General features: G+C 34.7%; 1 protein-coding gene and 1 long non-coding RNA gene across 4 annotated transcripts in view; one reads left to right on the forward strand and one right to left on the reverse strand.

The window, feature by feature from the left end:
- Bmpr2 (bone morphogenetic protein receptor type 2) overlaps window positions 1-19,824 on the forward strand; it is a 211,875-nt gene that overhangs the window by 149,366 nt on the left and 42,685 nt on the right. The gene's annotated exons all lie outside the window — the stretch shown is intronic.
- Window positions 19,394-19,824, reverse strand: part of LOC141422620 (uncharacterized) — a 69,754-nt gene continuing 69,323 nt past the window's right edge. Inside the window, exon 3 of the long non-coding RNA XR_012447339.1 lies at window positions 19,394-19,665. This is a non-coding gene — a long non-coding RNA (uncharacterized lncRNA). The remainder of the gene's footprint in view (window positions 19,666-19,824) is intronic.

Consider the following 19,824-nt stretch of genomic DNA (forward strand, 5'->3'; position numbering starts at 1 on the left):
GAATGGACGGTTAAGAAGCAGTTGGATGTTAAGGAGTAGTCTACCATATCGATCACATTATTTTTTTTTTCTTAGTGACATAGTGTAACTTTCTGGGAGAATGGGGTTTACTGAGAGGAAGGAAGTGCACAAGAATAAAAAATGATAGCGGGTGTTTTTACTCCAGTAAGAGTTTTTTTGTGTCTCTCAGAATTTGCTTTCCCAAGAACCATTTACAGGCCAGCTTGCCCTTCAGCTTCCTGAACTTTCTTCAGTGCCTTCCTTCAGGCACATTTTAGTGCTTCAAGTACCTTGATTCTAATGATATGTCTTTCTAACCACTATACAAACATCTTTAGGAGATTGTCTTGGACTTCCCTTTTTCCTGTCACCCCCACATTTCCACCACTGTGCCTAAGACTCAATCAACATGGGCATCTCTTCCTAGGGGCAGAAGCATGAAGTCTTTAGAAAATTCTTTGACAGCTTCAAAATATCTGAGCAGTGATTCTCAGGAACTTTTGCTTATGTAACTTTTAAGTAAATAAATCAATTCTCTTAGCTCTTCTACCTGGCATGTAATACAATAGCCTGAGTTAACTCAACTTCCCAAGTATTTGAGAATCTTAAGTACCAAAGACATTCAAGAAGTTATGTGGTTCTAAAATGATGTTTTAAATTATTATCCATTTAATATTTATGCCATTGTAATAAATATGAAACAATTAACTTTGGTAATGGTTTTCCAGGTGTTAAAATTATTTGGTAATATCATAGTAGCACAATCTATGTGATTACAGACTGGGGAGAACAAATACTGAGATAATCACAGAGACTTCCCACAAGAGTAGTTGGGTTTGCTCATGCTGTGTTTGTTCTGGTTCATTTATGTGTTTTATGAAAATGTTGAGATATATTGCATACTGTACTGTCTTTTTCGTTAACCCGTTCAGTGGAAAGGAAAAACCCAGAGAATGCATCCAAAAGATAGTAGAACTATTTCATATTTTTAGTTTTTATTCATTATGTTCCATTAGAGTTAGGATATCTCAATTTCAAACCCCAATGTTCCATTTCTGAGAATTTATCCTACATATATACACATATTTTTTGAAATACTATAAAGAAGGTTATTCATTGTAGCATTTTGTTATACCAAAAGTAGAAATAACTAAACGTTTATCAGTAGAGGACAGGTTAAATGATTTTGGTACAACAGTATAAAGAAATAGTCTGAAACTTTAGAAAGCTTTAAAAAGTTCTCTCTGCTAATTATAGGAAGATCTCCAAGGGAATATTGTTACATATTTCAGAAAGGGAGAGAAGACGACCATCTATTCCTGTTTGCTTCTACATTTCTGTTTGCTTTATTATACTACATATAATAAAGAAACTCTGAAAACACACATGTGCTAATGAAAGCTAAGGGTGTGAAGACTTTCAAGTGAATATCTTGAAATATTCCTTTCAGTGTATTGCCTATTAAAAACATCAGCTTTAGGAATATGAATAACTATAGATTATGAAACAAGTGCCAAGAGTATCTTTAATGAACTTTATAAATTCTGAAATTAGTGTTGAGTTTCTGTCTTTAAGTATGTATTATATAAAATATCTGTCCTTAATATTTTAAAAATACAAAGTTGTGTTGTGAAAAAAAATTAAGATCCATCCTCTTAGAGCTTTTTTTATGTTTTTGGGGGTTTTTCTGGCATACTAGGGTTTGAACTCAGGGCTTTGCTCTTGCTAGGAGGTGCTCTACCACTTGAGCTATAACCAGCCCTAAGCTTTTTTTAAATTGTGGTAAAATACAGATGATATAAAATTTGCCAACTAAACAGTTTTTAAGTGTACAGTTTAGTAGTGTTATTTACATTTACATTGTTGCATAGTCAATCTTCTGAAGTCTTGCAAAATGTCTTGCAAAACTGAAACTGTACTTATCCAACAACTCTCCATTGCTCCCTGCCCCACCTATTGTCAACACTCTTCTACTTTGTATCTTTTGAATTATATTACTCTAGTACCTTATTCATATAAGTGAAATCATTTGGTGTTTCTGGTACTCTAAAACTTTTGTACACTATTTTCTTTACCTTCATGTCAGATTTTAAAGTAAATAAAGTTATGAAAAATGGAAAATCATACAACCAAGGAAACAGAAAGCAAGAAATTTGATCATTAGAAAAAGGTAAAAGATAAGTGGTGATTAGCAAATGTAACTCATGGTAGATGGAATTTCTATAACTTAACCTGGAAAGAAAATTGGAGTACAATTGGACTAAGAAAAAAGTGCTAAAAATATAGGTAGATTTAAAGTTGCAGTTTAACAGTTATAAACTTTCAAAAGGTAAATAAATGTTAATCTTTGGGGAGTATTATATATCTTTTCCCACAAAACAACTGAATGCTACATTTTAAATAAATGTGATTTCTTTTTCTAGTGTTAAAAATTCATTCTATAGTTAATAGTAGGTTTTTAGACACAACTTAAAGGCTCCTTTTGTTACCTGGGACAAAAGCTTCAGCTCTAGGAGTCCCAACAGAGTAGGTCCAGCCACCTGCCCCAATACACCATTAAAGCAAGGAATAGTGGTGAAGGGGAGAAGTAGGAGATTTATTCAATAGGGCCACAGGAAGAGGGAAAGTAAGCATTTTAGTCCATGTTGGGGATAGTGACCTGACCTTTAGGTTTAAATAGAGGGAGAATTAGGACAACAAGAGAGAGGTGTGTATATTTAAGCAGACTTAATTATGGAGCCAAAGTGTACTTTGGTTGATCATTATCTCATGATTAGCCAGGCCTGGGGCCTTGTCATTATAAAAAAGTCATTGCTGCCTGGGTAATAGATTTAACTCTAGTCAGAATATGTTCATTGATCAGTCCTGTCCTTCTTAGAATCCAAGGTGACTGCAGAGGAAAGAGACTTAAGAGGAAAAAGTTAAAAGAGGCAAAAATAGAACCAGAGAGGGAAAAAAAAAATGAAGTGTGTTAAACAACTGACCTGGTGCTGTTTCACTTTGTTTACATGTTAGTATGTCTAGGATTATGAGAAAAACATGGGCAGGACCAAGAATTTTTATTCTAAATTATTCCTAAATGTCTGATTTTAGAGACTTAAAAGTTACATATATTCACATAGACTTGTGTCAGATCTCACATGGACTGTAGTAAATTCCTGTGTTTATGTCAGCTGTTGCTAATAATACTTCATAGACAAGCCAGTCTTAAACTCAGTGGCTTTATCAAGTAAGCATTTATCTTCATGATCATAGATCTGTAAATCATTTGGAATTTGACTGATCTAGGCTATTCTTAGCCCAGGGCTATGGGATCACTTCATATCTTCTATGTCTGGGACCCAGGATCAAGGGAAAGCATCTACTCAGGTTCTCGTAATTGATTACCTTATCACAAGCAGTGCAAACCCAAGCACTTTTTAGATTTGTGCTCACTTTATATTTGCCAACTTCCCATTGGTCTAATGAAGGCACTTGGCCGGTTAAAGTCAAGGAACAGAGAGGTACATTCTGTCTACCATGAGACCACAGCAAGAATGTGGATGTATTTCCATCACAGGGAAGAATCCTACAAAGTAAAAAGAGTTTCCTCCTAAATTTAAAAGGAATATACATACACTACATATGCACACAAGTTGTGGTATTAAATGCCACAAAAAGGTACTGAGAGATAATCTTTTAATATTGATATATTAGTACTTCTTTTTGTGTGTTATAAGAAATTGAAGCTGTTATGTATAAGAATCACCATCCAAAATATAAACACAATGGTATAAATCAAAAATATTTCTCACTCTGCTGGCTGTTACTATAAGCGTTTTAGTTATACAGTTTTTGTCTGTTTTCATTTTGTTTTGTTTTAAAACTGAAATAAAGTTGAACTAAAAACAATTTCCTACATATGCCAAAATTTCTCTAGTGCTTCTAAGCAGAACATGTGGGTCCCTTTGAAACAGGTTTATAGACAGGAATATGTATAGGGAGAAAGAATGGAACATAAAAGAAAAAGGAAGAATTAAAAAAGAGAGAGAGAGAACTGGAAGTGTGGCTCAAGAGATAGAGTACCTGCTTTACAAGCACAAAGACCTGAACTCAAACCCCAGAGAGGTTTGAGGGGGAGAGAGGAAGGGAGGGAGGAGAGAAGGAGGGAGGGGAGGAGAGAGAGACTGAGACTAGGAAAATTATCTGTGTTGGAGAATGATAAAGTAAAGCAACAATTATTCTAAACTCCCCTTGGCTTCATCATTCCCATAGATATTCTTTCGTATTACTTTCCTACCTTCACTAAGGAGGATGGTTTATAGAAACCAAGCAAATACTTACGGACAGTTTTGAAGTAAATAATCAATAATGCTCTGATAGAGACACAATTTATTTTAATATTCTTTCATAGAAGAACAGATGTACATGTTTAGTAGGACCCTTTAAAAATTTGCCAAATAATTTACAATAGGTGTTTTGGGGCAGAGGAAACAATATGGGAACTATAGAAAATGTGAATTAAAGATTTCAGTGTATTGAGGGGGGGGAGGGAGGGGGCGGAGTGGGTGGTAAGGGAGGGGGTGGGGGCAGGGGGGAGAAATGAACCAAGCCTTGTATGCACATATGAATAATAAAAGAAAAATGAAAAAAAAATAAAAATCCTTCACTTAATCACAAAAAAAAAAAAAAGATTTCAATGGTTTCAAAATGGATTAAGATGGTTTTCTGGAGGGTTTATTTCATAAAACCCTGCCTACTTTATGCTTAAGGCCCATTTTTCTCCTCTCTCTCTCTCTCTCTCTCTCTTTCTCTCTCTCAGTTCTCAAGCTTTTCTGTCTGTTCTGTTCCTGCCATAGGTTCATCTCTTGTTAACTCTGACCTTCTTAGTTGCTGGCTGTTGCCTCTGCTGCCAAAACATTAGACACAGAAAGAATATATGCAGCTTGAAGCACCAAATATGTGTATTTGTGAAATGTAATAGAGAGTATTTGTGGTTCTGGGGCTTGAACTCAGGGCCTTCATCTTGAGCCACTCTGCCAGCCCTTTTTTGTGAAGGATTTTTCAAGGTAGAGTCTCACTGAACTGTTTGCCCAGGCTGGCTTCCAACCATGATCTTCCTGATCTCTGCCTCCTGAGTAGCTAGGATTACAGGCATGAGCCACCAGCACCTGGCCATACAATAATTTTTAAATTGTCATTACAAGTCACCATACTCATTATAAGGAAAAAGAACTATATTTGTTAAATAGAAAAAGCAACCTTGGATAAATTTCAGCCACATACAACAGCATGGTTAAATCTTCAAAACATATTGAATAAAAGAAACAAGGTATAAAAAATCCATTTATATAAATTTGTAAACAATTTTTTAAAAAGTTTTACAAAGGGAAACTTTGCAAAATGGGAAAGCTAGAGCAAGGGAAAAACTGAGAAGCCGACCTGCAAAAATTTAATAGAAAAGAAAGAAACTAATCCTTTTTCTCCAAACATCTATCTTGCTTTTGCTATAATAGTAAAATAGAAAGTGTGGGAAGGTTATTTTCACAATGTGATTCATATTTTGTTATCCAGTTAGTAAATAATGGGAAGGTATAACATTCACTTTTTATGGTGAAATTATTTCATTTTCTATGAACAGATGTCTTCAGTATAACTTGTAGACTAGATACAAAAATTGACTAGGGGTCTTTAAGTAACATACTCTGTCTTGATTCTTTATTATGAGTTTTGTGAATTTTCTGTATTGTGAATTTTGCCTTTGTTTTAAATTATGAATATTATAGTAATTAGATTGCCATTTTCCTGTTAATTTAGGCTCAAATTGACTTTTCTCAATTAGGCTATTGATGCTTTCTGAGAAGTATTAAATATTTTCTAAACTTGTTGAGGGAGTAACAACCTCTTTGATTATCTATGAAAAATAAAATTGAACAGAATAGAGGCAATTGAGACCTGATGGAATTATACCAGAAATACTTTAATAGCAGATTTGATGATGTTTTTTCTGTACTTCAGTGGATTTGTTAAATGCAGAATAGTGTGCAAATTAATCATCTTTTTTTTGTACTTCCTGAAATTCTTAATCTATTTAAATGTGATTTTTTTACTTCTTTGTTTCAATCACATATAATGAACTCATGTATTCTTTAATAAAACAGTATGAGATGTAGCTCAATGGCAGAACATTTGCCTAGAATGTGCAAGACCCTGGAGTCCATTCCAGGCATGGCCCAAAAAAATGTTTTTGTGTGGTATTAGAGTTTAAACTTGGGACTTTGAACTTGCTAGGCAAGTGCTCTACCACTTGAGCCATGCCTCCAGCCCTTTTTGCTTTGGGTTATTTTTCAGGTAGTGTCTCCTCTGTTTCTGTCTCTCAGTTTTCTGATGTTCATTTTATAAATAAGACAAAAAATTCCTTGACTCAGCAAAATGTGGTCTGATTTTGTTTATTACTGTTATTTTGTATAATCTAAGAGATTGTGATTAATTATGATTAATGAGACAAGGTTAAAGTCTAAACTGGTCTTAAATATTCTATATTAAATATTTGTTTGAAAAACAAATACAAATGAGAAATTTGCCCCTCTCAATTTGTTTTTAGGATACTAAGCATAAACATTAACCTGATTATGGTTACTGTATAGTTGCCATTCCAAACATACTAACTAAATCAGCATTGTTTATTCCTTATAAAAACATTTGTTCAAAACACAGAGCTGTGTAGTATATCATAGTACAGAAATGATATTTTAACAGTCTGGATTATTTGCTGGATTATTTCTTTCACTTTGATCACACTAGTTGTTTTGACTTTTAAAATATTTTTGTCTTTTATGAAAGGTACTTTGCTTTAAGAAAAAAAACCAAAAAAACAACTAACCCCTAATTTGCCCTTCTACACAGAGTTGTAAAAGATTAAGAAGTTGACATAACCACTAGCCTGTTTTAGTTAAACTTCCCTTTGCTGCATGATGCACATGCAACAATGTTGTTCTTTCTTTGACACCAACCCAGACAAAGGCTGAGTGTAGTAAGGAAGCAGACAGCGAGCCTCCAGTAGTGGTCCCTGCCTGGCTCCAGGGTTTGTAAACAGAAACATCCCAGGCTCCAATGAGGCAGACAGCAGTTCCCTGTCTGTTCTGCATTCAGGAAGTGCTTGCTTGTACAAGCCCAGCATTGCATACAGGCACACATAGCAGTGTTTATGTTTGGCTGAGTATTTAACTGAATAAATGAATGAGGAGGAAAAAGAGGGTTTATTCGAGCTAAGGAACCAAGACAATTTAGGTATAACTTGTATGACAGAAAAAAGGTTTGTTTTTTTTAAAAAAAACAAAAATAAGGAGTTTTCTAGTTAAAAGTCTCTTATTGCACACATGTGTGAAAACATATATTGAAATACTTTTCCTGGCAGTTTCAGTGATCTCAAATTTTTAGACCTTGTGACATAAACTGGAAAGTTTCTAATTTGAAATATTTAACCATTATTATGTCATTTAACATGTTTAAAAATCTGTTTTAGCACGTTTTTCATCCTCTCCATTTTGAGTTAGTTAATTTAATGTAAAAGTTATGTCATAGTGAGTGAATGGATGCTACAGACACCATTTAGTTGCTGTCAATAAGAAACTTATTTGTGTTTCAAAAGTCTAATTACTGTCATTGTCCAGAAATTTTTAATAGGTTTATTGTAATTGTTATAATGTTGAACTGCTGAACTTGAACTTATGAACTGAAATGTTTTGACTAGAACTAATACTGTATATCTGCATACTTATACTAAAAATTCATACACAAATGAAAGTGGAAAAACCACCAATTCCTAGTTTCTGCTCCTATTTTCCCATTGCGATTATAAGTTTAAGTACCCTTGACCTTGTGGGGAAAATATGTAATGTTCAGAACCACCAATAACAGGAAGAGAATTATTTTCCCAGTATTAGAACCTTACGTAAGTTAGGCAAGTGCTCTACCACTGGACTATTATCCCTAGTTTCTAGAAATTTTGTGGGGATTTTTGAGAGTAAAATGTTTTCTATCATTGTGGATTTTTCTGTATCCATTTTTTATTGTACAAAATAATGGGTTTCATTATAACATTTATATAATAGATTCTTAAGCAAGTCCACAAAAATGATGAGCTAGCTGGATGTCTTTGGTGTAATTGTTACATTTTTGGCATGGATTGCACACAGGTTGATGCTTTTAAAAAGTCTACCCAGCCAGGCACTGGTGACTCACACTTGTAATGCTAGCTACTTGTGAGGCTGAGATCGCAGTTTGAGGCCAGCCTGGGCAAATACTTTCTGAGACCCCATCTCCAAAATAACCAGAGCACAATGGACAGGAGGTGTGGCTCAAGCAGTACAGCACCTACTTTGCAAGCATGAAGCCCTGAGTTCAAACCCCAGTTCCATAAAAAACAAAACAAACAAACAAAAGACGAGCCACCTAGATAGGCCTGTTCCTCCCTTACTTTCTTGCAGAGGATGTACAGATCTGTTTTGAAGCCCTGAACAGTTTCTCACATCAAACACTGGGGAAGTCCACAAATCAGAAATTCTATAGACTTACAATGTCTACCAGGCCTGCTAACGATGAAGATTTTTCATGTGTCCTGTAGAGAACACTCTCTTATAAGCAGCTTTTGTAGCCAATTGCTTAATGGGTACTTTACCATCAGCAGTTATGCAGGCATTGTGCTTTATGAGAGCCAATGGTCTAAAGACTGCCTTACATCCTCCCCTTCTGTAGTTGCAACTTGGCAAGCTACAAGTGGTACTGGCATTCTATAAAACCGCTTTACTTTGTGGATAAAAATAAATAAGGTCCCAAGCTAGGTAATGCATGTCTGTAGTCCCAGCTATTTGGGAGGCTAAAGCAGGAGGATCTTTTGAAACCAGCCTATGCAACATAGCAAGACCTCATGTCAAAAAAAAAAAAAAAAAAGGAAAAGAAAGAGCCTATAGAAGTTATATGATTTGTCCATAGGGCTAAAACTTAGGAGCTCTTTCCACTAAGCCACTTTACCACTGCTACCTATAATATTTTCAGAGTGTACTATTATTAATAATACAACTGACTTTCTATGATAATATAAATTATACTTAATCTAATTTTAAGTAAATTACCATCCATCTTAGTTGGTAATATTTGACATACTGTCTTGGAAGGCAGCTATGCTCACCACTATACCACCAATGCCGCACATTGACATACTGTCTTAATACAAAGTTTCCTACCTTGGTATTTTAGTCAGTGTAAGTGCTATAACAAAGTACCAGGGACTTAGGTGGCTTATTCTGGAAGCTGGGAAGTCTAAGACCAAGGTTCTAGCAGATCCCATGCATGCAAAGGCCTGCTTTCTGATCTGCAAGTGACCATCTTACTGTGTGGCAGAGAGCAGAGACAAAGATGCCATTCTCTTCGTGAGGACTCTACCTTCATGATCTATCTAATTACCTCTCAAAGTCCCCACTTCCAAGTACTGTTGCATTAGAGATGTAGATTCAGTATAGGAATTTGTGGGGAATATAAACTTTCAGTCCATGGCTCTAGGTTTAAAGTTCTTACTTTTTTACCATTCGCCATTCTTGGTTTTCCAGTACCACAAAATCCTTTAGAAATGCGCGTATCATCCCATACCTTCTATTTGAAATGGAAATGAAGAAGTCAAGTATGTCCCTGAGGTTTCTACTATAATTGCTAGAGATGTGGGGAGTAAGATGGTATAGTAATGACTTCCGTGTCTAGTACATAGCCAGGAGCCAGAAGACATACTAAATCCTGTGAGCAGCCAAGATAGATGTGCCACAATCTTTGTATGAAAACTCAGGTAATATTTTAGGAAAGTCTCAGGCTATTGAATCTGTTTTCTCACACTTTATTTAATAGTAAGTTAGGCTGTCTGTTTTTAAAGTCCATACTATATTATAGAAACCATTAAGGCAAGCACATTGACTATAAACAGAGATAACAAAGAATGAGACGGGAAAATTGGAAGTCAAACATAACAATTTTTTAAAACCCCAGTCTGAGAATCCCTAATAGGCCCTAAGAAAATCAGCGTAAACTATTTGATATTCGAAGCAATGCCTCCCATTTTACAGGTAATTATTCGAACATACTTAGTTTAAGGAAGCAAGAAAAATTATATATTACATTTTAAGAACATTTTATGGTGCAAAATGGTTCAAGTTAAAACTTTTAATTGCTGGGTACTCATTTGTGTCTTTTCCAACATTTTTTGCTCTCCTGAACGAATCATTTTTTATTGGTACTAATAGGTACCAATGTTGGTTTGGTGAGGAAAATAAATGCATAAGCATTTTATAGTAAAACATTATATATGAAAGAAGCATTTTTATCATAAAGTAGACTTCATCCATTCACTCACTAAAATTTTCTACATTATCCTATTTGCAAATATGTATTTTAAATATTTTCTGGTTTTGTGCCATTTCTATAACTTGGCTTTTAAAATGCATTATGCTGTTTAAAAGAAGGACTTAAGGTCCTTCTTTTAGTTTCAACTAAAAGAAGAGAAGGGATTTAGTTGAGTGTATTGTTTAGATAGCTCTAAAATATTCAATGGGAAATACAAAGCTTATTTTCATCAGTTCAGCAGGTATATCCCCATATCTAGGGAGATTTTTTCCAGTTTACATGTTTCTTACCCCTCTCAGCAGTTGAGTCAGGTTGAAGGCAGAGACTTCACATCCTATATTCAAAGATAATTAAGCACTTTTAAGTGGCTTAGATAATATTTGGCTGTGCCACTAGTTCCCTAAAGAATATCTTCAATTAGGCCATATGTAGAATGTAGTGCCCACATTTCTGTTCCATTAATATTTCTCATATATCTATATCTGACATGTGTTAGAAAGATATCTTGCCTCTTATGCCAGATAAAACAGCACTTTTTTCTTTTGAAGCATATTTAAATCACACCCTTTACAACCTTTATGTATGGCTCAACTACTATTTTTAAGACTGTCTATTGTCATCTTAGCTATTTCAAGTTTCCTTCTTTGTAGTAAAACATATAATGACTGCAAAATCTGTTGAATTCTACTGCAGAATAATATGACTTTTTATTTAGTTTGTTAGCCTCTGGTATTTTTTTTTTTAAGTAGGCAAGGTTCACAAATAATTTGACCTCATTTGTTTTAGAGATAGCACCATGTTTGTAGAATAAAATTTGGATCTTTCCAGAAGAAAACCTACCTGATTATATATTTTGATGTTAATCAGTACTTTGTAATCTGGAGAAATCATTAACACAGTCACCAGCACATGTAGATAATGATGAACAGGCTGCTGTTGGAACAGCCTTTCACATAGGAGATGTACAAATATATTTCTTCCTTGTAGATCTGTTTGCAGTTTTCCTATTGGCTTGAGGATCAACCCTAAGTTTCTGCTCATAAAGATTATCCCAGACCTTCTGGCTTCATGTCAGGCTCATCTGTCTGTCTCTATAGTTTTTCAACAACCCACACCATGCAAAAGAATTTGCTGTTCTTCAGAACATCTTTTAAATCATTTGCTCCTCTTCCTTATTTACTTTTCTCACTCTAAAGAAATCATTTGATTATCCTGATGATGTTTCTTCCAAGATATATATAGTCTAATGGATTTGAATTATTATATGCCTCCTTTCTTAATTTTATCTTTCAATATTTGAGAATAAGGAGAATAGAAAATAGTAGCATCTCTTTTGGATAAACTTCTTAGCCATTTAATACAAAGTTTCAAAAATGACAATATGAAATAGCTATGAAGTTGGTAAGATGCCTATGCTATGTTTAGCTTTTGTAGATGAAAGGAAGTAGATTGAAAACTATCAGCATTTTATTATGCATTTTGTTTGGCTGAGAGTTTAAATAGAATTTTTGTTTCTTTCTTCTTTTTTTTTTTTTTTTTTTTTTTTTGTAGTACCAGGGTTTGAATTCAGGGTCTGCACCTTGAGTCGCTCCTTTTTTTGAGATAGGGTCTCACAAACTGTTTGCTCGGGCTGACTTTGAACTGTGATCCTCCTGATCTCTGCTTCCTGAGTAGCTACGATTACAGGTGTGAGTCACCAGCATCTGGCAGAATTTTTGTTTCTGATTTAGTAAATCTTCTGTGTCCGATAATAGCATTTCTGTACTCAAACTTTCAGAACAGCTGAGACCTCAAAAATAATAATAATGTTGGAGGATAATTCTCATTAATATCAAAACAAATGAATATTCTGTACCCAGCTAATAAGGAACACAGGTCATAAATGAAAACTGGTTCTACATTGTTTACTGCTAGAGACCAGTAAGTGAGTTCTTTTAAAATAATGGTTATTGGGCTGGTGGCATGGCTCAGGCTGTAGAGCACCTGCCCAGCAAGTGTGAGGCCCTGAGTTCAAACCTCAGTACCATCAAAAAAAAAAAAAAAAGATAATAGCAGATTTATTTCAGAAAATTAGGTAATGTGTGTATAAAAATAACGTAAATTTTTGCTATCATTTTAGTGTATTTCCTTCTAGTCTTTTCTTTTCCTGTGCAGAAGCATGTTATAATAAAATATTACATATAAAACATGGACATGAGTTATGGATATAGCTCAGTGGTACAGTGTGTGCTTATTAACATGTCTGAGGCCTTGGGTTCAGTCCCCAGCAACACACACACACACACACACACACACACACACTCACCCCATAGATAATTCAACATGAAATGTCATCAAACCCAAATCAAGAAGAGGACATTGCAGAAGATCCCTGTGTGTCTCTTCCTAATCACAGTATAATTCCTGCTCCCCACTTCAGGATAGCATTATTCTGTCTCTTGCTGTAATCAGTTCCTTGCTTTTCTTTATAGTTTCTCCATTTCTGATATATGCCACTTAATATAGTTTAGTTATTCTAGGTTTTAAAGTTTATTTAAATTAAATCATAGCATATTTGTGTATTGCTTGCTTCAAACAATATCACATTTTTAATTTATTAGCATACAATAGTTGTACAGAGGGGATACATACGTGCTCGCAATATATCTCAATTATATTCACCCCCTCTATCATTCTGCTTGTCCCTGCTCCCCCCTTAGAACAATTTCAGTAGGTTCCACTGTTCTATTTTCATACATGTATACAAAGTACATTGACCATATTTGCCCTCCTTCGCCCTCTCTGATTATGCTCCCCCCTCCCACTGGTACCCACCCAGGACAGGACCTGTTTTACCTTCCTGTCCTTTATTTTTTTTAAGTATGTATTGATTGTTCAAGGGGGTTTCCCCTTGGTATTTCACAGACAGATAGATAGATAGATAGATATACAGATAGACAGATAGTACTTTAACCCTTTACTCCTTCTCTAATGCCCTGCTCCCCTATTATTACAGTGCATTACATTACACTACCTTCATATATGGATACATTATGTTTAAATATTATTCACTCTCTTTCATTCTCTTTTCCCCTCTCTATATATGTATATGTATACGTATGCATGTGTATCTATAAGATCATATATGTATTTATGTACACATTTATCTTATAGATTTAGCTTCTACATATGAGGAAAAACATGCAATCTTTGTTCTTCTGAGCCTGGCTTATTTTACTTAACATGATAAGCTCCTGTACCATCTATTTACTTGCAAATGACATAATTTCATTTTTGATGGTTAAGTAATATCCTATTGTATATATGTAGCATATTTTCTTAATCTATTCATTAATAACATCACATTTTTAAGATACTTTATTAAGTGATGCTGTAGTTCTTTTAGCAGGTGTCTTTATATTTTAAACAAGTCATTTCTGTTGTGTAGAATTTCATTGTATGGATAAACCAGTTTATTTTTCTATTCTCTTATTGATAGGCATTTGGGTCTTTCCAATTTTTGTATACTATGAATAATATAGTTGTGTACTAATGTGCATAAGCTTCTCTAAACTATATACCTCGGAATAAAATTGCTGCCTGTTTGTGTGAGTGTGTGTGTGTATGAGAGAGAGAGAGAGAGAGAGAGAGTGTGTGTGTGTGTGTGTGTGTGTGTGTGTGTATGTGTATGTATGTGTATGTATATTTTAACTTAAGTAGATAAAGCTAAACTATTTCAAAGAGGTTATACTAATTTGAACAACAAATAGAAGTATATGAAAGTTCTTTTTCTCTCTCTTTGCCAACATTTTTCTCATGATAGCTATTCATGGAGTTAAAAGGAAAAAAAGCATTAAAATACAAGACAACAATAACAAATAATTGGAAAGGTGGCAGGTAAAGGCAATTAGTCTAAAATAAGACAGTATAAACATAAAGATGTCACTAATCATCTTAAATGTAAATAGGTTAAATACTCTAATTAAAAGATACAGATTTTTTTGGACTGAATTAAAAGCAAACATCCACATGCAAAAGAATGAAGTTGGACCTCTACCTCATAGCATATACATGAAGTAACTTTTAAAAAAAGTCCAAACAGAACTTTTAGAAGAAAACACTGGGGTACTTCTTCATGACTGTGGATTTGATATATAAAACCAAAGCGCAAGCAACAAAACAAAATAGTAAATTGGACTTCATCAAAATTAAAAACTTTTGTGCTTCAAATAACATTATAAAGAAGGTGAAAAGACAGCTAACATGTTACCACATGGATGAATCTTCCTGGGGGGCTGGGAGTTTAGCTCAGTGGCAGAGTGTATACTGAGTATGTGCAGGACTCTGAGTTCAATCCTCAGCACTGAAAGGCAGGGAGTGAGAGAGGGAGGTTCAGTGATATAAGTGAAACACAAAAAAAGGGACAAACATTGTATGCTTCATTCATATGAAATGCCTAGAATAGATGTGTTCGTCATCTTTCTGTTGTACTATAGATACTTGAGTAGATCAACTTATAAAGAGACAAATTTTATGATCTAAGTAAATTATATGCATGTATGGAAATTTCACAGTGGAGCCCTTTTGTACAATTAAAATATGCTGAGGGGAGAGGAGTTTATTTTGGCTCACAGTTTTGGAGGTTCTAGTTCATAATCAGTGGGCCCCTTGGCTTTTGAGCCTTTGGCGAGGCAGCACATCATCATGGAGCAAAACTGCTCACATCGTGGAGCAGAAGCTAAAGAGAGGAAGAGACCAGGGCTCCACAATCCCCTTCAGTGGCATGCCCTGAGTGACCCAAAGGCCTTCCACTTATTCAAGTTTTCCCAACATCTCAATAGTTGTGAAACCTTTAACATATGGGTCTCTGACGGACACTTATCCAAACCATAACAGTAGACAAACTAATAGAAACAGAGTAGATTAAAGATTACCAGGGGTGGCCAAAGGCAAGAATAGGGAGTTGTTATTTAATGGTTAAAGAATTTCTATTTGGGGTACTAAAAAAAAGCTTGAAGATGAGGTAATGATGAGGGTTGTACACCAGGAATATTATTAATGTCACTCAATTGTATACTTACAAAAATTGAAAAGGCAATTTTTGTTATATATATTATATCACATATTTTTTAATTGTGTAATATATAAAAAACTGAATTGTATACTTCAAGTTGATTACTTATATAGTATTGAATTATATCTCAATAAAGCTGTTTTTAAAATTCAACTGCAGTTTAGGTTGTTTATAAGAGATACATTTGGGCAGAGTGTGGTGGTATACTTGGGAAACTGAGGCAGGAAGAACTAGAGTTTGAGGCCAGCCTGGGCCACATAGTGGGCTCCAGGCCAGCCTGAGCTACATAGTGAAACCCTATCTCAAAAATCAAGGCAGGGAGGGAGAGAAGAAATATCTAAAACATAAAGTTACAGAAAGGTAAATAATAAATCAGTGGGGGAAATCATATAAATATTACCTATATTGATATCAGGCCTAATGCTCTTTAATATCAAATATTACTAGAGACAAAGAGGGTTACTTCATAGTGATAAATATTCAATTTAATAGGAAGATAGGACAAACTAAAATTTGTACACAGCTAGTGATATAGCCTTAAAATGTATGATCTAAAATTTATAGAAACAAATTCTTAATTATAATGTAAGATTTAAATATAAATTTTTAGAAATTGATAAAAGCATGAAAGATTCAACAAATATGTAGAAAGTTTATTCAATGAGTAGAAATATTCACAAACTTCTTTTATTTGTTTTTGGGGTTTTTGGCAGTGCTGGGGTTTGAACTTAGGGCCTCATGAATGCTAGACAGGCATTCTACCACTTGAATGACTTTGCCAGCCCTTTTTTGTGTTGGGTATTTTTGAGATAGGATCCCTTTTTTGTTGCCTGGGCTGGCCTCAAACCTCAGTCCTCCTGATCTTTGCCTCCTGAGAAGCTAGGATTACAGGTATAATATGACAAAAAGAAGCTACTTAAATTGATATTCACCATGGAACCCCTTCTGGACTTTCCTTCTGCCTTCTCTGAGACTCTCTACTTTAAATGTCACTGTTTTTGTTTCCTCCGTGGTTTTTTTTTTGTCCTCCCTTTTCATCCTCCACCTTTTTTCTCTTTTGACCCTAATAAATCAAAATGTGAGCCTTATTTACTGATATTTAAAATAAAATACTATCAGAAGTACCTAGATAAATATTTTCTTAAAAACTTAAAAAAAAATGCAGTGGTCCCTTTTATCCATGGTTTCAGTTTCTGAGTTGATCATGCAGCTAACTACGTTCTAAAAATATTAAATGGAAAATTCTAGAAACAATCAAATCATAAATTTTAAATCGTGTGCTGTTCTGAGTAGCATGATGAAATCTAACACTGTTCCACTCCATCCCAAGTGAGACGTGAGTCATCTCTTTGTCCATAGTGTTCACACCATATGTGCTATCCGTTCTGTAGCCACTTAGCCATCTCAGTTATCAGACTGAGATGTGTGTGTGGCATCACAGTGCTTTTTTTCAGGTAACCCTTATTTTACTTAATGATGGTCCAAAGCACAAGAATCGTGATGCTTACCATTTTATTAAAGCATATTTTTATTGTATTATTAGTTGTTATTGTTAGTCTCTTACTGTGCCTAATTTATAAATTGTACTTTCTCATAGGTGTGTAATCTATAGGAAAACACATAGCATATGCAGTTATTCTTCATATATACTATGAAATGGCATACTGTTTGCATACAGCCTATGCCCACCCTCCTGTACGCTCTTAAATCATCTCTAGATTACTTACAATAATACCTAATGTAAGTGCTGTATTATTAGCTGTTGTCCTATATTGTTTGGGGAATAATGACAGGAAAAAAAAGTTTGCACATGTCCAGGAAAGACACGAACACAGGAGGTGTAACTGTGTAGTAAACAAACAAAACTCAAGATAAACACGACTCAAATAAGAGATGGAGAAAGACTGTAAAATGTCAGGAAGCTACAGCAGGATATGCCTATAAACCACTTCATTTATGTGGATTTATAGTGATTGGTATGTGGCAAATTGAAGTATTGCTTTCTGGAGTGTTCTGGAATTAATTTCAATCTGTAATTTGTTTAATCTCCGTATGTGGCACCCATATCAAAAGAGCCAACTATATAGGGTTCAGGTATCCACTAGGCGTCTCTTTTTTTTGGTGGAACTAGTGTTCAAACTCAGGGCTTCAGACTTGCAAAACAGGCATTCTACCATTGGAGGCACACCTCCAATTATTTTGCTGTGGTTATTTTGAAGAAGGGGGTCTCTGGAACTATTGCTTAGGCTGGCCTCGAACCACAATTCTCCCAATCTCACTAGGCATCTTTAACGTATCCCTCATGGATAAGGGAGACTACTGTATTTGACCATTTTAATGATAAGAGAGTATGATGAGTAAGCACATAAAACAATCTGTGTATATCTTATATTAAAGAAGCATAGCCAGGCACCGGTAGCTACTCAGGAGACAGAGATCAGGAAGATCAAGGTTCAAAGCCAGCTCAGATAGTTTGAGAAACCCTATCTTGAAAATACCCAACACACAAAAAAAGAGTTGATGGAGTGGCTCACGTGGTAGAGTGCCTGCCTAGCAAGTGTGAGGTCCAGAGTTTAGTATCAGTATCACCACAAAAAAAAAAAAAGAAAAATCATAAATTATTTAGTTTTGTGTGTGAAAATAAATTTTTTCTTTTGGGTTTAGAAAATTCTGAAGTTAGTTAATTGCTTTTAAATTTTGCCAAATTCATACAACAGAATTAACCATGTTAATTCAATACATTCATAATGTACAACCATTACCTTTAAGTAGTTCGGAAACATTTTCATCACCCACGAGAAACCCTGAATCTAGTAAGCAATCTCTCCCTCTTCCTTCTTTCCCCATCCCTGGCAACTACTAATCTGCTTTTTGTCTCTATGGATTTACCTGTTCTGGATATTTTGTACAAATAGAATCATAGAATATGCAACCTTTTATATATCATTGGTGTCGATATACCACATTTTGTTTATCCATTCATCAGTGTATGAACATTTGTGTTGTTTCTATTTTTAGCTGTTGTGCATAGTGGTGCCATGAGTGTTTGTGAAAAAGGTTTTGGTTAAACACCCATTTTCAGTTCTTTGGTGGAAATGACTAAGAGTAGACTTGCTGGGTCTTAAGGAAATTCTGATAACTTTTTGAGGATGCTCTAAATTATTTATCTACTGCATCTGTACCATTTCATATCCTCACCAGCATTTTACAAGAGTCCCAGCATCACCACAGTCCTTGCAATACTTTCTGTTTTCCTCTTTTTTTAAATTGTAGCCATGCAAGTATCTCATTGTAGGAAGATGCATTTTTTCTTTTTTATATGTAGATTTTCTGTCCATAACTTATTGTATATATTAAAATAGGTACAATTACCAATGTGGTAAAGTCTATTAATATTAATAAATGTCCTACAAGTTAAGAGCATTTCAGTGCTTCAACAGATTCTTCTATAGAAATATTGTTTTGACATTTTAATATGTAGCTGTGCTTCATTTGACATTAATTCATTTAGAATAGGAATATCTGTCAGAGGATCTCTACCATAAAGGCTTCTTACGCAGAAAGTTTTAGTTTGAATACAGCATGTAATTATAAAATCCAGTTTTAAAATACAGTATGCTTGGGCTGGAGAGTGGCTCAAGTGGTAGAGTGCATGTGTGTGTAGCAAGCATGCAGCCTTGAGTTCAAACCCTAGTACTGCCAAAAAAAACAACAAAAAATACAGTATGCTTAGTTTTGATAGAATATAAAAAATGATAAAATAGGAGATTAGTAGTCATCAATCCCAGCTCTGGTCAGTATTACCAAACACTTTATGAACACTACTAGTGAAGTAACAAACAGCTATTTCATAGGGTAACTCATTCCATTTTAGGCAGCTCATTTGTTTATAAGCCTAAGTTTTGAATTCTGTGATAAAAACTGTTGCCTTGAATATACATTAATTGCATCTAGTTATTCTAGCTACTCAAAACAAGTCCATTTTTCTACATGGAGATATCTATATCCTCTCAAGTTTTCTCTTTTTCTACAGCAGACACTTTCAGCCTTTTAGCTCAGCACAGTTCAGAGTTATTGTATCGTCACTGTTTACCTGTTCTCTTCTGTATATGCTCAAGTTTGTGGACATCCATCCCAAAGGGTACTTGCTCTAGATAAGATCTGATCCAAGGTGGACATGGTGGCACTCATCCATAATCCCAGCACTGGGAAAGCTGGGGAAGCTGAGGCTATGTAGTGAAACCCTGTCTCAAAAAAAAAAAAAAAAAAAAAAAACTTACCCATAGAATAGGAACTATCACATAAATATTACAAAAAATGTTTACATGTTCATGATAGCCCTGTAATTTAGATATGTTTGGTCCCATTCTGCAAGTGAGTAAAACTTAGGTTCAGACAGAGGA

Source organism: Castor canadensis, chromosome 4, assembly GCF_047511655.1.
Source record: "Castor canadensis chromosome 4, mCasCan1.hap1v2, whole genome shotgun sequence".
NCBI lineage: Eukaryota > Metazoa > Chordata > Mammalia > Rodentia > Castoridae > Castor > Castor canadensis.